At 43.2% G+C, this 21,259-nt stretch overlaps 1 pseudogene; it reads left to right on the forward strand.

Moving 5' to 3' along the window:
* LOC115619027 overlaps positions 1 to 21,259 on the forward strand; it is a 49,184-nt pseudogene that overhangs the window by 27,345 nt on the left and 580 nt on the right.

Here is a 21,259-nt window from a genome sequence, read left to right on the forward strand (position 1 = left end):
ATAGCTGTGGTTTCGCTCGACAAACCTTCCTCTTTTATTGCCTTGTGAAGGGCTTGAACCAACTTAGCGTCTAGGGGCGTCCACATAGCTCCTCCTTGTGGCCCAACCTGAACAGGGAACGCCTGTGGAGGCGTGGCCGCGGGTAGGGCTTCTAGGGTTACGCCACTTAGCACACAGTCCCTCGCAATCAAGTTCCAATTTGGCTGTGCCACCGGGGGCGGGGGTTCGCCCAGCTGCTGCAAGGCGCGTCCCTGTTTCTTTGTCTGTGCCCGCAGCATACGCATTGCTCTGGCAAGTTCCTCTATAAGCTCCCCCGGGGTTTTATACCTCTTTTCCCCGGCACCCGAGCCCTGAGGAGGTCCAACGCCTCTCATCGTAGCTTCCTCATTTTCTGACTCAGAGTCAGAACGCATTTCACGACCACCTCCCCGCCATTCCCGCCACGCCGTTTGTTCCTTTGGGGTACTGCGTTCCTTCTTCCGCGCCCCAAAGGGTCCTAGGTCACTGTCACCCACACGTCTCCATCCCAGGTCTGACAACTCATCGTCATCTAGATACCTCAGTACCATGCCTGGGAGCGCATCTAGGGGGTCTAGATTCTGATTTTTTGGTCCATTCAGCACAGACTCGCCGCCCCTAACTGTGGCGCCTCCTTCAAGACACTCCTTGTTAAGACGGGCTACAGACTCGCCGCCCCTATCTGCGGTGCCCCCTTCAAGACACTCCTTGTTAAGACGGGCCACGACATCCTCTAACTCCCCCCACGGATACGCTGGTGGCGCGGGGGGCTCCGTCCGCGCGGCCCCTCCCTGCACACCGGTCGCAGGGGGCTCCTTTTCAGGCTCAGTAACAGGAAATGCCTGCGTCTCAGGCTGTTCCTCCATAAACTTGTCCTCCACCCTGTCCTCCCCACCAGGCCCACCAGTCTGCACTGCCGTTGTCATAGTGGGAGGCGCAGTTTCAAGCGCAGCTCCCGGCAAATACAACTGCGCCGCCTCCCATGCCTCCCGATCTTCCCGAGCCAATTGCAATAAGGCCAACAACTTTCCCAGAGTAACGAGGGCTTCTGGCTTTCCCGCCAGTGCCTTCTCAACCAGTGTCTGCTTAAGTTGTGGCCAAGTTTTTGAATTAAATATCTGAGCAGGGTGAGTAATCACCCCACTGTGAATCAAAGATTCCAGGCACGCCTTAACGCTGCCAGATTTGATACAAATCTTAAATTCCTTTGCCAAAGTTTTCAGTACCTTAATCGTTACTTCCATGCTCGCGAGCTACACCTCTGCCCTCCGAATGAATCACGTCGGGGTCACCACTTGTTGCTGCGTTGCTTCAGCCAAGACTTGCAGAGCTAAGCCAACCCCTGGCTTAGGGCTAGAGATCACAGACACCAATATGGAGGATGATCAAATAGCGTTTTATTGAACAACAGCAAGCATTATATACCTTCGGCCACGCGGAAGCACCTATGCTGATCCAATCAGAAGGCAGGTATAACAATTTTTGCCTTTTATGGTATCGCCAGGCCTTACCCCACAATTCCCCTCTCCATGCTATGGGGGCTTGTAAAAGTATCAGGGGAGGGGCTCTCTCTTTCCGTACAGTGCGATATCTTCCGGCCGCCAGACCTTAACTACCTACAGTTGTGCAAATGTCACATAAATACAAAGTTGGCATTTGCTGTTACCCATGTTGGGTTTGCAGGAGACAAATAACCTAAATAACCTCTAGAGTCCAGAGGTGGGTTCAACTGATCAGGGATCACATACTGAGAGTGGGGGAATTTGTATTGCCTATATTTCTGCTGTAACTGTTGTCTGGTATAGATGGACCTTGGTTTCGGGGTTATTTATATCAATAAGCTCAACATGAGCTGGCAGTGTGCACTTGCAGCACAGAAACCAATCGTATCCTGGGCTGCATCAAAAGGAGCGTGGACAGCATGTTGATGGAGGGGATTCTCCCCCTCTACTCCACTCTGGTAAGACCCCACCTGGAGTACTACATCCATTTCTGGGCCCCCAACACAAGAAGGACATGGACCTGTTGGAGCAAGTCCAGAGCAGGCCACAGAGATGATCAGAGGGCTGGAGCACCTCTCCTATGAAGACAGTCTGAGAGAGTTGGGCTTGTTCAGCCTGGAGAAGGCTCCAGGGAGACGTTAGAACAACCTTCCAGTACCTAAAGGGGGCCTACAAGAAATCTGGGGAGGGACTTTTTACAAGGGCATGTAGTGACAGGACAAGGGGGAATGGCTTTAAACTGAAAGAGGGTAGATTTAGATTAGATATTAGGAAGAAATTTTTTACTGTGAGGGTTGTGAGGCACTGGAACAGGTTGCCCAGAGAAGTTGTGGAGGTCCCATCCCCGGAAGTGTTCAAGGCCAGGCTGGACGGGGCTTTGAGCAACCTGGTCTAGTGGAAGGCATCCCTGCCTGTGGAAGGGGGTTGGAACTGGATGATCTTTAAGGTCCCTTCCAACCCAAACCATTCTATAAATGAACTCCATACTGAATAATTAAAATTCAGAGTGAATGAAACCATCCATACAGTCATTCCCCCACTTAGCAGAATTTTTGGAGAACTGATGACTTGAAAATGAAACATCATAAATGATGTCACAGAATCTTTTTTAAGACACTACTTTCTGGCACATTTTTGCTGTCAGGCTTCTTAAGATGATCTTTCACCAGAAACATTTTCTTCCTCTTTTTGATTACTGCTCTTAAGTACTTAAGTTGCAGTATTGTTCAATTTGACTCCTGTAGTGTTGCTTTTTTCTTGGCAGGTATTTGGAGTGGAGTTAGATGGCTGCTTGATTTCTCAAAACTGGAATATATGAGAGATGGCACTTAGACATCTTTCCCATGATGTTAGTGGTGCTCTATTACTGGCTAATGGTGAAAGCACTGGAGATTCTGCAAGTAGCAATGGAAACAACACAAGTGCTGGAGCTTTGGGTGCAGTTAGTGGGTCATTTCAGACCAGTATATCAGGAGATGTGGTAGAATCCTGCTGCAATGTGCTATCCATGGTCTGTGCTGACCCTGTCTACAAAGTGTATGTTGCTGCTTTAGTAAGTAGCTGTTTACTCATTGTATTCTAGCAATTTCCAGCTTCATTTTTGAAAGGGGGGAGATATATGAAGTCAGGAATCCTAATAATTGTTGTCAAGCACCACTCACTTTTAACCATCATCTGAAAGTGGTTTGAACAAAATCATCAGCAAGAGTGAAATGATGTGACTCCACTGGTCAAATATAAGGAAATGCTTGCTACAGTGCAAAGTGTTAACAGTACTTATATGACCAGATTCTTTCCAATCTCAAAGAACATGTGACTCATTCTAACAGTGAATATATAGTAAGATTTTTGTTCTTTGAAAATTTCACTGATATTTTGTATGCAATTTACATAGAATTATTTACAACTCTTGAAAAAACAAAGTAGTTAATTTGATTTCATATGTATTGTTTTTTCCTTTCTCTTAGAAAACCTTAAGAGCCATGCTGGTATATACTCCTTGTCATACTTTAGCAGAGAGGACTAAACTACAGCAACTTCTCAAGCCAGTCGTAGAAACAATATTAGCTAAATGTGCAGATGCTAACAGGTATGGTGTCTCATGAACTTCAAATGGATTTTGGATTGTTACTGAAATATCTTGAAGCTTCACTTGTTGCTATTTTACATGGAACTAGGAGACCATTTATAGGTGGTGGTGAAATAAAATGTGTGGATCATATCTATAAATGTTTTTGTTAAAGTCTAGTTGCTACCAACTGACTTCTGTCTTGAAAGTTGTAGGGTTTGAAGACACCTGATTATATTTTTTCCAGCACTTAGGGATCTTAAATGATGCTTTGCTTGCATAAGGCCTTTTTTCCCCTTAAAACAAAGGAAGATATGTTGGGTGCAGTCATCAACCATCCCCTCCATCTCAGTTGATATTACTTTGGTCTAATTCTCATGACCCCTTTAAGCAGTCAGTAACTACCAATCATCAAATTTTGTATCTTTATGTGTGTTTCCTACTTCGACAAAAGCTGTCGTATATCTATGTCATGAAGTGCTAACATAACACTGCTACTTTTTACTTCACAGCATAATGTTAGGAGATGGCTATTCTGAGTGAATGCATTTGGCAGTTCTGTCTTGAGTAGCCCTTGTCTTCCTCTCCCAAACTACCCCATCTGCTCTGCCAGACCAACCGTTTCTTCAGCTGTACTGTAAACTAGATGCAGAAGTCCATCAGATCAATTTTTTTTTTCTCTTTCAGTTTAGTTCCTAAGCAGCGTTGCTTCTGAAACTGCAACTAGAGATGCACTGACAATAGTTTAGTAATAAAAAATATAAAATTAAAGGTGTAAGTGAAATAGAACTGTTCCTTATGGTGCTGGATTCCTGGATTTGGCCTGTGTGCAAAAGGATGAGATCCTAATGTGTAGTTGAATTAATTTCTTTTAATAAAGAGATTATTGCCTGAAAGTCTTAAAGAATATGAGAAATGGGAAACTTATTTCTATTTGGGTTTTTTATTTATTAGTGATAGACATTACACTTCTGGAAGTATCCTTGCAAAAAATGTCACAACTCTATTGGTGGCTTACAGATAGAGGATTATAGAAGTGTATTGGAATAAAGCGATGTGAAATAACTTTCCAAATACAATTCCAAGCTAATGATTATTGAAATGTAATGATTGATTTTTATTTTTGTTGTTGTTGTTGTTGTTGAATGCATCTGCTAAAAGTTGCTTGGGGCATTTCTTTTAATTTCTTAGTCAAACAAGTCAACTTTCAGTCTCAACACTATTGGAGATGTATAAAGGCCAAGCGGGAGAGCTGGCAGTTGGGAGAGAAATACTTAAATCTGGTAATAATAGCTCTTCATATATAATTGAATTATAATTACAAGCAAATATACTGAAGTGTTTTAAATTTAATACAGGTTTTATCCTGTATTCGCCAGCATAGCAAAGAGAACAGTGTTGCTCTCAGCATTTTGGGTTGGGAGGGTGGTGTTAATTTGAGTGCAAATTGTTTATTTCTGTATGATATAGTTCTGTTCCTTATTTAGATTAGAATTTAGATTGTGAACATATCTAATCCTTACTTTATTGACTTTTTTTATAGGGTCTATTGGTATTGATGGTGTCGATTATGTCTTAAACTGTATTCTTGGAACCCAAACTGAGTCTAACAACTGGCAAGCTCTACTGGGGCGACTTTGTCTAATAGACAGACTTCTGTTGGAATTTCCTGGTGAATTTTATCCCCACATTTTCTGTGGAGGTGTTTTACAGGCTGATACCATAGTAGACAGGTACTCACTTAAATTATGTGACTATTGTTCTTTGTAGTTGAATGTGTTGTTGGTGATTTCTTAAAAAATTGGTTGTTTTCATTCCTGTAAACAAATAGTGTATATTTATATGTGAAAGTGCACCTGCTTTACAGAGTAAATGATTGCCTTTTTTTAACTTCTGAGCTGTGAAACAATTCTGAAGAACCAGTGCAGCAATAAGTCTCCTTTCTACTGCAGAACTGACAGCTAAATAGATTATCTTGAAATGGCTTTCTTGGCACTAGTTAACTAGAGCATATCAGTTTATAAGATGCTTCTTTTTTTTTTCTTTTTTATTTTTTAACTTTCAGGTATAAGAAACTTCTCTCCCTCTTAAATTTCGCCTTGCAGTCAATTGACAATTCCCACTCAATGATTGGAAAACTATCACAGAGAGTATTTTTGAGTGCAGCAAGAATGGTGGCAAGAGTACCCCATGTTTTTGTAAAGCTGTTAGAAATGTTGAGTGTGACAAGCTCAACTCATCACACAAGGATACGTCAACGTCTGATGGCAATAGCAGATGAAATGGAAATTGCAGGCTCCATCCAGCTAGGCATGGAAAAAATGCACTCTGGGGAACGTCAACATGAAGATTTTTTGCAACTACCTGTACCAGATAAGTCTCCAGAAGCTACAGAAAGTAATATTCTTAACAATACTGTCCAGATATCAAGGAAAAGTTTAAGTGATGATAAACTGAGTGCTAGTCTAGAGGATGCTTCTGAGATGCTGGATGGCCTTGCTGTGTGACTTTCCATTTCATCAGTAACCGGTGAGCAACCAAAGCCAGCCATTCAAACAAAAGGAAAAACCCGCAGTCAGTGTTTGAACTCTTCTCCCTCATCCAGTCATTCTCACTCACTATTCCCAATGCTTCTGTCTCCTTCAAACCCACCTGTACTAGCTGGCACTGTAACAGATGTCTCTAAACTCAGACCTCAGGGATTTATTCCCTCCAAAATCCCTTCACCTTCTCCTCAAATACAGGGGAAACTTTCTCTCTGGTTTAGAGAAACTGTTCTGAAAATAAAGAACCAGAGAAACTTTTTCCAGTTTTTACCCAAGACAGGCCATTACCATCCAGTCACATACACAGGCCAAAGCCATCATGACCCACCCCAAGTGATGTGAGCAAGCAGGGAGAAACCTCAAAAAACAGTATGACACTTGAAATGAATGATATTTTGCAGTATGATGGCAATAGTAGTAGCAGTTTAGTTATACCAAGTGAAGAGACAGTGTTCACACCAGTAGATGAGAAATGTCAATTGGATGTTAATGCAGAGCTCAGTTCCAGTACTGAGGACCTGTTCAAGGCCACCATACCAAGAAGTGATGGCACAGTTACATTCAAGTCTGAAGTTGCAGTTCTTTCTCCTGAGCAGGCACAAAATGATGATACTTACAAAGATGATGTAAATCATCATAAAAAATGCAAGGAAAAGATGGAAGCTGAAGAAGAGGAAACTTTAGCTATTGCTATGGCAATGTCGGCATCTCAAGATGCCCTGACAATAGTTCCCCAACTACAGGTCAAAAATGGTGAAGATATAATAATCATTCAGAAGGATGTAAGTATACATATGGTAATTTAGCATAAGTCTCTTAACTGAGGTTCACTGATGTCGTGGTTTGAGCCCAGCCGGTAACTCAGAACCACACAGCCGCTCGCTCACTCCCCCCCTTCCTCCCCCCGCTCCCGGAGGGATGGGGAGGAGAATGGGAAGAATGTAACTCCCACGGGTTGAGATAAGTGCAGTCCCGCAACTAAGGTATAATACAAACCACTACTGCTACCACCAATGATAATAACGATTAGTGAAATAACAAGGGGAGAGGATACAATTGCTCACCACCCACCGACCAATACCCAGCCCGACCCGAGCAGTGATCTGGGCCTTCCGGGTAACTCCCCCCGGTTTCTATACTGGGCATGACGTGCTGTGGTATGGAATACCCCTTTGGCTAGTTTGGGTCAGGTGTCCTGTCTCTGCTTCCTCCCGGCTTCCCCTCCTCCCTGGCAAAGCATGAGACTGAGAAAGTCCTTGGTTGGAATAAACATTACTTAGCAACAACTAAAAACATCAGTGTTATCAGCGTTGTTCCCAGGCTGAAAGTTAAAAAACACAGCACTGCACCAGCTACTAAGCAGGAGAAAAATGACTGCTATAGCTGAACCCAGGACAGTATCCACCCCTTATTCCATACCATTCACGTCATGCTCAGATCCCACATCTCTCAACACACCATCACCCCTGTCCCATATATACACATATATATACACCCACACCCACACACAGAGAAAGATATCGTTCCCTAGTCCATGGACCAATCCCTGTAAAATTGCTGAACTCATCCAGTCCATGATGTCAGGCTCCATCTCTTGTAATAGTCTTTCAGGGCAGGAGGGACGGTACGTAGTGTTGGGTTGTTGCCTGCTGATGATACCGCCAAACTCGTCTGGTCACTGCTGAGCTCATCTGGTTTCCTCAAAATTCATTCTTTGTTGAGGTGATGATCGGAGGGAAGTCAGGGTCAATTGCTGGCGACCTGAAGATATCTAGCTGGTGGGCTATAAAAGTGTTATAGAGCAGGCAGCAGAGTACAATTGAGTTCATTGGCTGTTTTCCCCCAAAATCAAATCCCCTTGAGGTACACATCGGACTTCCCCATCTTCCCGCATTACCCACCAAGTATATCCAGGTCCCCGAGCAAAAGCAACCCCACGAGTGGGTTTGCCTTTACCTGAAGCAGGAATAACCCAGACTGTCTTCCCCAACAAATTCTTTATGTGCACCACAGGAACTTTATCCCCCTCTACAGTACGTAAAAGTTCTGATTGGGCTGGGCCAGCCCTGTTGGCAGATCCCCTCGTGTTGACCAACCAGGTGGCTTTTGGTAAATGTGTATCCCAGTGTTTGAAAGTCCCACCACCCATTGCTCTCAGGGTAGTTTTTAACAGCCCATTGTACCGTTGGATTTTCCCAGAGGCTGGTGCATGGTAGGGGATGTGGTATACCCACTCAATGCCATGCTCTTTGGCCCAAGTGTCTATGAGGTTGTTCCGGAAATGAGTCCCATTGTCTGACTCGATTCTCTCTGGGGTGCCGTGTCACCACAAGACTTGTTTCTCAAGGCCCAGGATAGTGTTCCGGGCAGTGGTGTGGGACACAGCGTATGTTTCCAGCCATGCAGTGGTTGCTTCCACCATGGTAAGCACATGGCGCTTGCCTTGGCGGGTTGGTGGGAGTGTGATATAGTCAATCTGCCAGGCCTCCCCATACTTGTACTTCAGCCATCGTCCTCCATACCAGAGAGGCTTTAACCGCTTGGCTTGCTTAATTGCAGCACATGTTTCACATTCGTGAATAACCTGGGCAATAGTGTCCATCGTTAAGTCCACCCCTCGATCACGAGCCCATCTATATGTTGCATCTCTGCCTTGATGGCCTGAGGTGTCATGGGCCCACCGGGCTAAAAATAATTCACCCTTATGTTGCCAATCCAAGTCCATCTGAGCCACTTTAATCTTAGCAGCTTTATCCACTTGCTGGTTATTCTGGTGTTCCTCAGTGGCCCAACTCTTGGGTACATGAGCATCTACGTGGCGTACCTTCACCACCAGGTTCTGCACCCGAGCAGCGATATCTTGCCACAATGCAGCAGCCCAGATGGGTTTACTTCTGCGTTGCCAGTTGCTCTGCTTCCATTGCTGCAACCACCCCCATGGGGCATCTGCCACCATCCATGAGTCAGTATAGAGATAAAGTACTGGCCATTTTTCTCATTCAGCAACGTCCAAGGCCAGCTGGATGGCTTTCACCTCTGCAAACTGACTCGATCCACCCTCTCCTTCAGCACTTTCTGCAACTTGATGCAGGGGACTCCACACAGCTGCCTTCCATCTCCGATGCTTTCCCACAATACAGCAGGACCCATCAGTAAACAAGGCATATTGCTTTTCACTCTCTGACAGTTCATTATATGGTGGGGCCTCTTCAGCACGCGTCACCTCCTCTTCTGGTGACATCCCAAAATCTTTGCCCTCTGGCCAGTCCATGATGACTTCTAGAATTCCTGGACGACTGGGATTTCCTATTCGAGCTCGTTGTGTAATTAGTGCGGCCCACTTAGTCCAGGTAGCATCAGTTGCATGATGTGTAGAGGAGACCCTGCCTTTGAACATCCAGCCCAGCACAGGCAACCGGGGTGCCAGGAGGAGCTGCGCTTCAGTTCCAATCACTTCTGAGGCAGCTCGAACCCCTTCATAGGCTGCCAGTATCTCTTTCTCAGTGGGAGTGTAGCTGGCCTCGGATCCTTTATATCCCCAACTCCAAAAGCCAAGGGGTCGACCTCGAGTCTCCCCTGGAGCTTTCTGCCAGAGGCTCCAGGTAGGACCATTCTCCCCAGCTGCGGTATAGAGCATGTTTCACACCTTGCCCGTCCCGGACTGGTCCAAGGGCTACTGCATGAACTATTTCTTGTTTAATTTGTTCAAAGGCTTGTTGTTGCTCAGGGCCCCATTTGAAATCATTCTTCTTCCGGGTCACGTGAGAGAGAGGGCTTACAGTCACACTGTAATTTGGGATGTGCATTCTCCAGAACCCCACAACACCTAAGAAAGCTTGTGTTTCTTTCTTGTTAGTTGGTGGAGACATTGCTGTTATCTTGTTGATCACGTCTGTGGGGATCTGGCGGCGTCCATCTTGCCATTTTATTCCCAAAAATTGAATCTCCTGTGCAGGTCCCTTGACCTTATTCCGTTTTATGGCAAAACTGGCCTTCAGCAGGATTTGGATTATCTTCCTCCCTTTCTCAAAAACTTCTTCCGCTGTATCACCCCACACGATGATGTCATCAATGTATTGCAGGTGTTCTGGAGCTTGCCCCTGTTCCAGTGCAGTCTGGATCAATCCATGGCAGATGGTAGGGCTGTGTTTCCACCCCTGGGGCAGTCGGTTCCAAGTGTACTGGACGCCCCTCCAAGTGAAAGCAAACTGTGGCCTGCACTCTGCTGCCAAAGGGATTGAGAAAAATGCATTGGCAATATCACTTGTGGCATACCACTTGGCTGCCTTTGACTCCAGCTCATATTGAAGTTCTAGCATGTCTGGTATGGCAGCACTCAATGGTGGTGTGACTTCGTTCAGGCCACGATAGTCTACTGTTAGTCTCCACTCTCCATTAGACTTTTGCACTGGCCATATGGGGTTATTAAAGGGTGAGCGGGTCCTGCTGATCACTCCTTGGCTCTCCAGTCTATGGATCAGCTTATGGATGGGAATCAAGGAGTCTCGGTTGGTGTGATATTGCCGCCGGTGCACTGTTGTGGTCGCAATTGGCACTTGTTGTTCTTCGACCTTCAGCAACCCCACAACAGAAGGATCCTCTGAGAGACCGGGTAAGGTGGACAGCTGCTTAATTTCCTCTGTCTCCAAGGCAGCGATACCAAAAGCCCATCTATACCCTTTTGGGTCTTTGAAATACCCTCTCCTGAGATAGTCTATGCCAAGGATGCATGGAGCCCCTGGACCAGTCACAATGGGGTGCTTTTGCCACTTCCTCCCAGTCAGGCTGATTTCAGCTTCCAGTACAGTTAACTCTAGGGATCCTCCTGTCACTCCAGAAATATAAATGGGTTTCACCCCTTGATACCTTGATGGCATCAGAGTACACTGTGCACCGGTATCTACTAGAGCCTGATACTTCTGTGGGACTGATGTGCCAGGCCATCTGATCCACACAGTCCAGTAAACCCGATTATCCCTCTCCTCCACCTGGCTGGAGGCAGGGCCCCTCTAATAGTGATCATAAAATTCTCCACTTCTGTCTTGTAGAAAGGGATTAGTATTCCTTATCACAGGAGCTGGAGTAAAATCAGCTCTTTCACTCCATCTGGGAAACTGCTCACCAGAGACTGGAGCAGCAACTTTCCTGGGAGGATCATCCTTGACCATTGTTCTCCTCTTCAGTTCACGCACCCGTTGCTCCAGATCTGAGGTAGGTTTTCCATCCCACTTTCTCATGTCTTCTCCGTGATCCCACAGGTAAAACCATAGGGTGGCCCGTGGCATGTACCTCCTATATTTTCTTTCTCGAGCAGTAGGGCGCCTTCTGTTAATAGCTGAGACATGGGTTGGTACGCGTGGGGAGCTGGATAGATCGGATAAATCGTCTCTCAATCGTTTGAACTCCTGGGACAGTTTTTCCACAGCTGAAATGATGGAAGGGGTGAGATTGTCTTCGAACTCTCGGAGTTGACGAATCAGGCAATCCACTGTTGGTGATACTCCGTCATTCCAGGTCATTGATGCCAATGTGTGGGCATATGATGATGGCGCACTCCGTGTAAGTTTCCGCCACATGGGTCGTGTACATTCGACTTCATCTGGATCTACAGATGTGTTCCTGGAATCCGGCCTACGATAGATCATCTCTATAATGGCTGATTCCCTCAGGGACTGGATGCCTTTCTCTATTGTGGTCCAGTTGGCTGAGCGACTCGTAATATCGTCTTTGTAGGGAAACCTTTCCTTCACAGCTGCCAGGAGCCGCCTCCAAAGACTGAGGGCTCGCTTCTCTCTTGCAATCGCTTTGTCAATTCCTCCTTCCTTAGCAAGTGATCCCAGCTGCTTGGCTTCCCTACCTTCTAGTTCGTGACCGTCGGCCCCATTGTCCCAGCATCGGAGCAACCAGGTGACAATGTGCTCCCCTGGAAGACGGGTGAAATCTTTTCGCATATTCCGCAGCTCGGTTGAGGTCCGGGGTCGAGAAGTCACCTCTTCTTCTTCTTCCTCTTCCTCTGACCCACGTAGTAGTAACTCTTGTTCAGATGCTGTTGCATGTAGTAATGGCATTGGGTCTTCATCTTTCTTTGCTTTGCGGGTTGCCCTTTGTGCCTCTCATCTGCTTTTGCTTACGGGGCAACAGACATTGTCACAAACTGGCCATTTGGTTTAGCTGCAGTGTTTGTCACTGTGGTTGGAGTGGCTGCAGTGTCTGCCACTAGGATTGGAGTGGTTGCAATGTCTATTGCTGGGGTTGGTGCAGCTGTTGTGCTTGGGAGTTGAGTAACACCAACAGCTGCATTGTCTGTTGCTGTCGGGGTTTGAGTAGCTACTGTGCTTGTCACTGGGGTTGGTGTAGCTGCGGTGCTTGAAGTAGCCATATTGTCTGTTGCTGTCGGGGTTTGAGTAGCTACTGTGCTTGTCACTGGGGTTGGTGTGGCTGCTGTATTTGAAGTTGGAGTAGTTGCGTTGTCTGTTGTGGTCAGGGTTTGAGTAGCTGTTGTGCTTGTCACTGGGGTTGATGTAGCTGCTGTACTTGGAGTAGCTGTGTTGTCTGTTGTGGTCAGGGTCTGAGTAGCTGCTGTGCTTGTAGTTGGCATAGCTGCGTTGTCTGTTGCTTTGCCATCAGATCCAGAGACATTTTTTTCCCTTTGAAGGTGCTGGATAGTGTTGAGCAGGGCTCTGTAGGCATAGGCCAAGCCCCAGCACGTTGCCAAAATTTGTCCCTCTCTGGTATAACCAGGACGACAGCACACCTCGTTTAAGTGTTTTACTAGTTTTTCCGGATGTTGCACTTGTTCAGTGGTGAAGTTCCAAAGCACTGGAGGGGCCCACTGGCCTAGATACTTGCCCATACTATCCCACACACCCTGCCACTCATGACTGTCCAGCCTCAGGGAAAATCTCTTGCTGGTCCTCCTATATCGTCGTCTAATCCTAGACCAGATTCGAACCTGATACTGCTGAATTTTTGAGATTAAACGAAATAGGATGTTCCTACGATGGGATGGCCGTGGGTAAAACACACTCCGTATATGTGCCAACATGCTGATCCCCAGCACAATCATCAGGCAGGTTTCAAAGGTATTCAAAGGCCATCTAAAACCTTCAGAACTCTCAACTGCTGTTGCAAATAGGCTGGTGGGGGAACGGAGGGTGAAAGAGAATGCTTCCTTCGTAAGTTTACCCCCCGAGGAGAAAAAAAAAGATATGCAATTGCTAAAATATTTCATTATATACCTCCCAATGTATAGAGGTGATGGCCACGCTGGAAGCACAAACCAGACCAGTTTCATGATCAAAGAGTCTATTGTATTACAAGTCATTACCATGAAGTACAGTGAAACAAGAACCTTAGCCCAGGCCCCCCAGCCGATAAACACTAAAACAGCAAATAGTGGCTGTAAGTAAGGTACAACATGCTGAAACTCTGAGATCAAGTGGAACAAGTCTGAGAGCCAAATAATCACCATTGTGACGAGTAGTAACAATGAATGCTTATCACAAATATGATTAGACACACTCTGGTCAGATCTGTCGTTATCTCAACCTTTCGAGCCCCACGTTGGGCGCCAAAAAGAACTGTCGTGGTTTGAGCCCAGCTGGTAACTCGGAACCACACAGCCGCTCACTCACTCCCCCCCTTCCTCCCCCCGCTCCCGGAGGGATGGGGAGGAGAATGGGAAGAATGTAACTCCCACGGGTTGAGATAAGAGCAGTCCCGCAACTAAGGTATAATACAAAACCACTACTGCTACCACCAATGATAATAATGATTAGTGAAATAACAAGGGGAGAGGATACAATTGCTCACCACCCGCCGACCGATACCCAGCCCGACCCGAGCAGTGATCTGGGCCTTCCGGGTAACTCCCCCTGGTTTATATACTGGGCATGACATGCCATGGTATGGAATACCCCTTTGGCTAGTTTGGGTCAGGTGTCCTGTCTCTGCTTCCTCCCGGCTTCCCCTCCTCCCTGGCAAAGCATGAGACTGAGAAAGTCCTTGGTTGGAATAAACATTACTTAGCAACAACTAAAAACATCAGTGTTATCAGCGTTGTTCCCAGGCTGAAAGTTAAAAAACACAGCACTGCACCAGCTACTAAGAAGGAGAAAAATGACTGCTAGTGCTGAACCCAGGTCAACTGAATTTATAAAGCAGTGCTGTTGTATTTCCAAAGTTATATAAAACACAAAGGGACTCAATGCCCTTTCCTAGAAGTTGGAGTATAAACAGTCTAACAGTTGAGGGTGCTAACAGAATCCTTCTATGGTTATTAGCAAGTTTAGAGACAGTATTTGGAAGAGAGACATTGTGTCATATACCAACCTTTAAAATGGCAGAGAAGAAAGTGTAAAAGTGGGGAAACGGGAAATGAGAACAAAGTTTTTAAGCAGGAGTAGAACTGTACAAGGTCTTAATGCTGATTTACTTTGAAGGCAATTGTACAAAACCAAATTAGTTTCTGAAAGAAAAGGCAAAGAGAGTAGGAAGAGATCTTGCTGTCAGCACATTGAGAGAGTTGATGTGAGATACTTTAGAAATCAGAAAAAAAAAAAGTTTGTTTGCAAATAGACAAAAGCATAAGAAGTAAGAATAGAGAAAGGAAAGGAGTATTTTATAAGAAGTTCACAAAATGGTGGAGTGTATTGACTTGAGAGTAAGGCAGGTGCTGGAAGCTTGTGAGGCTGCAAGCCTAAGAAAGGTGACAGACTTGGTAGAGTTACTGGAAAGAAGAATGAAATGTTGGAGTTTGTGATCCTTTGTCTGACGTAACATGTGAAGTATGAAATGACAGAAATAAATTAAGTAGAAAACATGATTTTGTTTGTGTTTACTATAAATGCTGACAAAACCTTGACTAGACATGAGAATCAGGAATAGGAAAAAAGTCTTATTCCTATTTGTGTCCTTACATCTTGCCTTTTACCTTAAGGTAGCAACATAGAGGAGGCTCTCCATTCTTACATACAGTAGAAATATGTGGATTAAGGAATACACTGGTACTCTGGTGTCAACTGAAACATATATAACATGCAGTACAAATAACTGTAAGGGAGAAGAGGCATATAAACTTGAATATTTCATAACCTTCCAGAATGTCTACATTTTAGATGCATATCAATAAACATTTATTTTGAAATTAATTTGCAGACACCAGAAACCCTGCCTGGACATACCAAAGCAAAACACCATTACAGAGAAGATGCAGAATGGCTTAAAGGTCAACAAATTGGTCTTGGAGCTTTCTCTTCCCATTATCAAGCTCAAGATGTAGGAACAGGGACATTAATGGCTGTAAAACAGGTAAATACTTCACTTTCTTGAATATATTGTGCTTGTTCTTTGAAGTATTAAATATAAAAGCTCTCTGCTCTTGCAGACTTCTGTTCCCTACTTCCTTTTCTCTCTGCTGTGTGTACTCACATGATACATAATAGTCTTTATGTGCATGGTATTAACATAATGTTTACAGTTTCTTTTACTTCTCCTTAAAAGGAAAATAAAGTACTTATTTTTTATATGCCCCCTTTCTTTCATAATTCTTCAAATGTATTTTTATTTTATCAAGTTCACAAATCGGTGACAGAGACAGGAATGGAGTATAGGTCTCTTGATTCCAAATTAATGCTCTATTTGAAAGATAGCTATTAAAAGTAATTTCCCCTTGTCAAGATTTTTTCCTAAAACACTTTAAGCAGAGGAAATGTAGTTTAATGCTTGTTTCCTCTGATCCAACATGCGACTTTGAGGCAAGTATTTTTAATATTCAAATTATTAGACACAAAAATGTGACTAATGATGATGGTTCTGAAGCCCAGGGAAAATTCTTTGCAGCATACTATTATTTCAGATTTAGTATGGATCAGAGCTGAGGTTGGCTCCAGTTCCATTTCTGAATTTCTGATCGGCGCTTTTTTTTCCCATCAGCTTTCTGGGATAACACGTTTAGTTATGAAACATGTAGTATAGTTAAACTGGTAAAAAGTCTTACAAATAACGTTACTGTCAGAATCCTGTTTCAGGCCTTATCTATCTTCCTTGTCTTCAAAATATGGGGGGGGGGGACAAACAGAAAAAAAAAAAAACAAAACCAAACTCGTCCTGTCCTAGTTTAAGCAGAGGAGAGTTAAGAGGGAAGTTTCCCCATGCCATGCTTGAAGAGTTTTTAGTTGGCATTTCTTCAGATCACTCTTAATTTTCAATGAATCTCACATGGAGATATATGGTCTCAGCTGAAGAGACTTGAGATAAAAGAATACTTGCTGTTTCCAGATGGTGAAAAGGGACAGAAAAACATCTATTCTTGTTACTGTACTGAAGGGGGGTAGTTATAGGATTGGTAATTATGTAAGGTAAATATGAATACCATATTTCAAAACAGGTGATGTATGTGAGGAACACATCATCTGAGCAAGAAGAGGTAGTTGAAGCACTGAGAGAAGAAATAAGGATGATGAGTCATCTGAGCCATCCTAACATTATTCAAATGTTGGGTGCTACATGTGAGAAGAGTAACTATAACCTCTTTACTGAATGGATGGCAGGTAAACAACTGTATGTCAAAGAAAATTAAAGTATCCATTGAATCTTGAACTATGTAGTTTCATACTGCAAAATATTCTATGCATCACTTCAGTTTGTGAACTTATATTTTTATTGCTGTTGGTAACCAGTTTAAAGGTTTATTCTAGAACAGTTTAAGCGGTATTCTTACTGGCATCCTTTTTTGAATTGGAATTTTCCATCCATACCTAATCTGTAATAAACAAAAATTCTACTACCTAAAATTCTGAATTTAAATGAGGAGTTATGTATTGGGTTTGTGTGGCAAGGTTTTGGTAGTGGGGAGGTGTCAGCAGGGGTGGCCTCCGTGAGAAGATGCCAGAAGCTTCCCCTGTGTCTGACAGAGCCAATGCCAGCTGACTCCAAGATGGACCTGCCGCTGGCCAAAGCTGAGCCAATCAGTGACGGTGATAGTGCCTCTGTGATAACATATTTAAGAAGCAGAAAAAAATGCTGCACAATGGCAGCCAGAAGAGAGGAATGAGAATATGTGAGAGAAACAGCTCTGCAGACACCAAAGTCAGTGAAGAAGGAGGGGGAGGAGGTGCTCCAGGCACCAGAGCAGAGATTAACCTGCAGCCCATGGAGAAGACCAAGGTGAGGCAGGTTGTCCCCCTGCAGCCCATGGAGGTTAATGGTGGAGCAGATACCCACTTGCAGCCCATGGAGGAGGCTGTAACCCCATGGGAAGCCTGCACTGTAGCAGGCTCCTGGCAGGACCTGTGGACCCATGGAGCCTACACTGGACCAGGTTTGCTGGCAGAACTCGTGACCTCATGGGGGACCCATGCTGGAGCAGTCTGTTCCTGAAGGACTGCACCCTGCAGAAAGGATAAATGGGAAGGACCCATGCTGGACCAGTTCGTGAAGAACTGCAACCCGTGGGAAGGACTTGCATTGGAGAAGTTAATGGAGGACTGTCTTCTGTGTGAGGGGCCCCATGCTGAAGAAGGGGAAGAGTGTGAGAAGGAAGGAGCAGCAGAGACAACATCCTTCTCTCTAAATTGGAGAAATGGATTTGATGGGTGGACTGTGTGGTGGATGAGGAATTGGCTGGATGGTCACATCCAGAGGGTAGTGGTCAATGGTTCAGTGTCTGGATGGACACCAGTGACAAGTGGCATCCCTCCGGGGTCCATATTGGGACCAGTACTCTTTAATATCTTCATCGACGACATAGGCAGTGGGATTGAGTGTGCTGTCAGCAAGTTTGCAGATGACACCAAGCTGAGTGGTGCAGTTGACATGCCCAAGGGAGGAGATGCCATCTATATATTGGTACTTAGATGATAAAACTTAAATAAAGATCCTCAGAGGGAACACTTACTGGAGGCTGCACATATCCATTGCCCCAAAGAAAACTAGTGTTCTGCTAGTTGAAAAGCTGACTGCAAAATGTAAATATAAATACATGTAGTTCTTTATCAGCAACAGTACTTTGTATTTGTAGAGATTTGTACATTCTTTTAAGGACAGATTAAAATATTAGGAAGCATAATGACTTATGTATTTGCAGCATATACAGTTCCAGGTAAAAAGTATTAAGTAATTGAGTAACCAAGTATATTACTTAATTACTTCTTGCCTATGGAACCTATGGTTTGGGGTTTGGGGGGGTGGTTAGTTATAAATTAGGAAAATCAATACCAAGCTCCAATTTTAGGAGGCAGTGCTGCATTCTACTAATACAAAATAAGTGTTGACAAATTGTTTTGGTGGTTTGTTGGTTTTTTCATCTTCTAGGGGGTTCAGTTGCTCATTAGTTAAGTAAGTATGGAGCCTTCAAAGAATCTGTTATTATTAATTACACAGATCAACTGTTACGTGGCCTTCTTACCTCCATGAGAATCAGATAATCCATAGAGATGTTAAAGGTGAGAATTATTTAGAATGTCTTTTAAAGAGGAATATTCAGAAAGCAGCATGTATTTTGGCTTGAGACCTATTGCTTCTCTTGGATACCATCTCAAGAGTGTTATTTCTGTTGGGTTTGTCTGATCGTACTTAAGAACCTTTAATTACCGAAATTAATCGGAACATTCCTAGTATGCTTGGGGACACTTTCTACCTGTGCCAATGGTTTAGAAAAATTAGTTTTCTGAATTTGTTCAAATAAAATATGAAGTTGCCATATATCTTTAAAGATTGTTAGTTTAATGTAAATACCCTGAAATGATAGTAGTCTGTGAATAAGCCAAAATAAAGAGGTCAGGTTTCTAATGTATAGGGATATTATGTGTTTTCTTTTTTCATTCTAATTGAACATAAAAACAGTTGTACTGTTTGACGAACAAAATGTGGACTTCATTGGGAAATACCAGTCTTACTAAACTTCTCCCTGTAACATCACTATAGTTGTCCATAAACCAGAAGGATATCCAGATAAGTAGTAACATAGCAATGACAAATATTTGCCTTTTAATATTTCTCCTTAAAATAGGAAAACTTTCAATTGCTCTGTAATTCTCTTCAAGACAACTCAAAGTTGTTTAAGGATGAAATAAGTTTAAATTTCCCAGGGAACTGAAGGCAATGAAAACCTCCAGGATTTTAGGTCACCATTTTGTTTCCATCTCCAGGTATTGTTCCAGAATACTGTTTGCCCTACTTTGAAAGTTTGATTGCTTCTCTAAATCTCTCAAGCAGCCTCCAGCTGTGTGCAGTGTCATTCAGGCATAACAGAAAAGTGACAATATTAGACTTTGTCCTTGACTTTTAGATCTCCTTGATATTGTGGGTGGGGACTATCAACCTATTTATAGCTTTGAAACAGAGGGCGGAAGAGTGTCTGTTCATCCTTTTGCCTTTAATAAAAAGTCAATTAGCAGTATTTTTATTATGCTGTTGACAGGTGCCAATTTGCTAATTGACTGCACAGGTCATAGATTAAGAATTGCTGATTTTGGAGCTGCAGCCAGGTTGGCATCAAAAGGAACTGGTGCTGGGGAGTTTCAGGGACAGTTGTTGGGAACTATTGCATTTATGGCACCGGAGGTAAGGAACCAGTTTTGGAAGTTACTTCAAAAAGTTTGTTTGTACTCTTTAAGCTAATTCATATAGCCAAATAATGGAAAATTGCTATAAATGCTTCAAATGTGTTTTAAATGTACTTTTTCTAGAAATTAGGAACTATTCCAACATGGTGATAATGACATTTCTTTCTTGCTGTCAAAGTTGTTCTAAGTAGCTTGTTACAAGATACATGCTAAGTATTGCTATTAAAGCTCAAATGACCATTTGGTTGAAAGCTAACTATTGCAAGATACTTTGCCCCTTGATCAGGAATTTTATTTACTAGCTCTTTACAGCTGTATAAATCTCATGGCATTTACATCACTGATCACTCTCTCAACCTGAAATGTTAATCAGAATGCACTTGCCTTTTTCTTTTTTTTTTTTTTTTTAAATCTAAATTACTTAGTTAAGATACTTTGAAGTGGATAATCTGAGCTTTGATCTGTCCAGGTTCTGAGAGGTCAGCAATATGGTAGGAGCTGTGATGTGTGGAGTGTTGGCTGTGTTGTTATAGAAATGGCTTGTGCTAAACCTCCCTGGAATGCGGAGAAACACTCCAATCATCTTGCTCTGATATTTAAGGTGAGGTAATTTGTTGCTACAAATATGCTACAGAAGACACTGACTAATTTCATATACAGCAATGTGAATTTTAGAAAAGTATACAAGTGGTAGGGTTTGTTGCAATGGCTCTTTATATTGGTGCTGTTAGTACAAAAATCACTATTGATACCAACATAATTATACTTGCTCATTTAAACAAAAAAAGGCTACCAACACAATATAATATGCAGAAAAAGCTCTGGATTAAGATATAAATATGTAATGTAACAGGCTTAAAAAAATAATATTTGGGAATAGAGTTGATCTTGACTCTAGGCAAAAGATTGGAGTTTGAACTCTTTCTTTACAATCCTGTAAAAGAGAGAAAGATGGTTTTCTACCATAAAATGGTTGTGTATTCATATTTCATAGTGGGGAATGTCCTTTCGTAAAAACCTGATGTTCCATGTTCAGATTTTGCTGAAAGATATTTACCGTTATGCCATGCTATATATGAATATTATTCCTCCTGACCTTCTAGGTCATATATTTTGGCATTCATGTTTCTTACTAAAATCAATCAGGTATATTTAATTCTAAAAATATAATTGAACTGTAGGCATGAATAAAGAAAAAACTGCCACAATTGAAGAAAGTGATTAGCATCTTCACTAGCATGAGTGAAGAAAGTGTTTCCACAAAACAAAACTAGCACACCAGTATTCAAATATGTTCTAATTAATTACAAATCACATATGAGAGATGTAATTGTCTTGGCTCTGTGTCTGTGAATCTGGTGGTGTCACCCTAGTGTTCTCAATCTTAATTTGATCTAGAGAAGATCAAAATAAATTTGGTCAAGAGTGATCTGCTTCTATCTGAGAAAGATTGCCCTTTGGGGTGGTAGCAGAAATACAGTAAGACGATGCAAGAGAACATACTCAGCTTAACATATCATAACGTAACATCACTCAGCTTAATATATCTCAATGTTTGCT

The sequence above is a fragment of the Strigops habroptila genome, chromosome W (genome assembly GCF_004027225.2).
Source record: "Strigops habroptila isolate Jane chromosome W, bStrHab1.2.pri, whole genome shotgun sequence".
NCBI lineage: Eukaryota > Metazoa > Chordata > Aves > Psittaciformes > Psittacidae > Strigops > Strigops habroptila.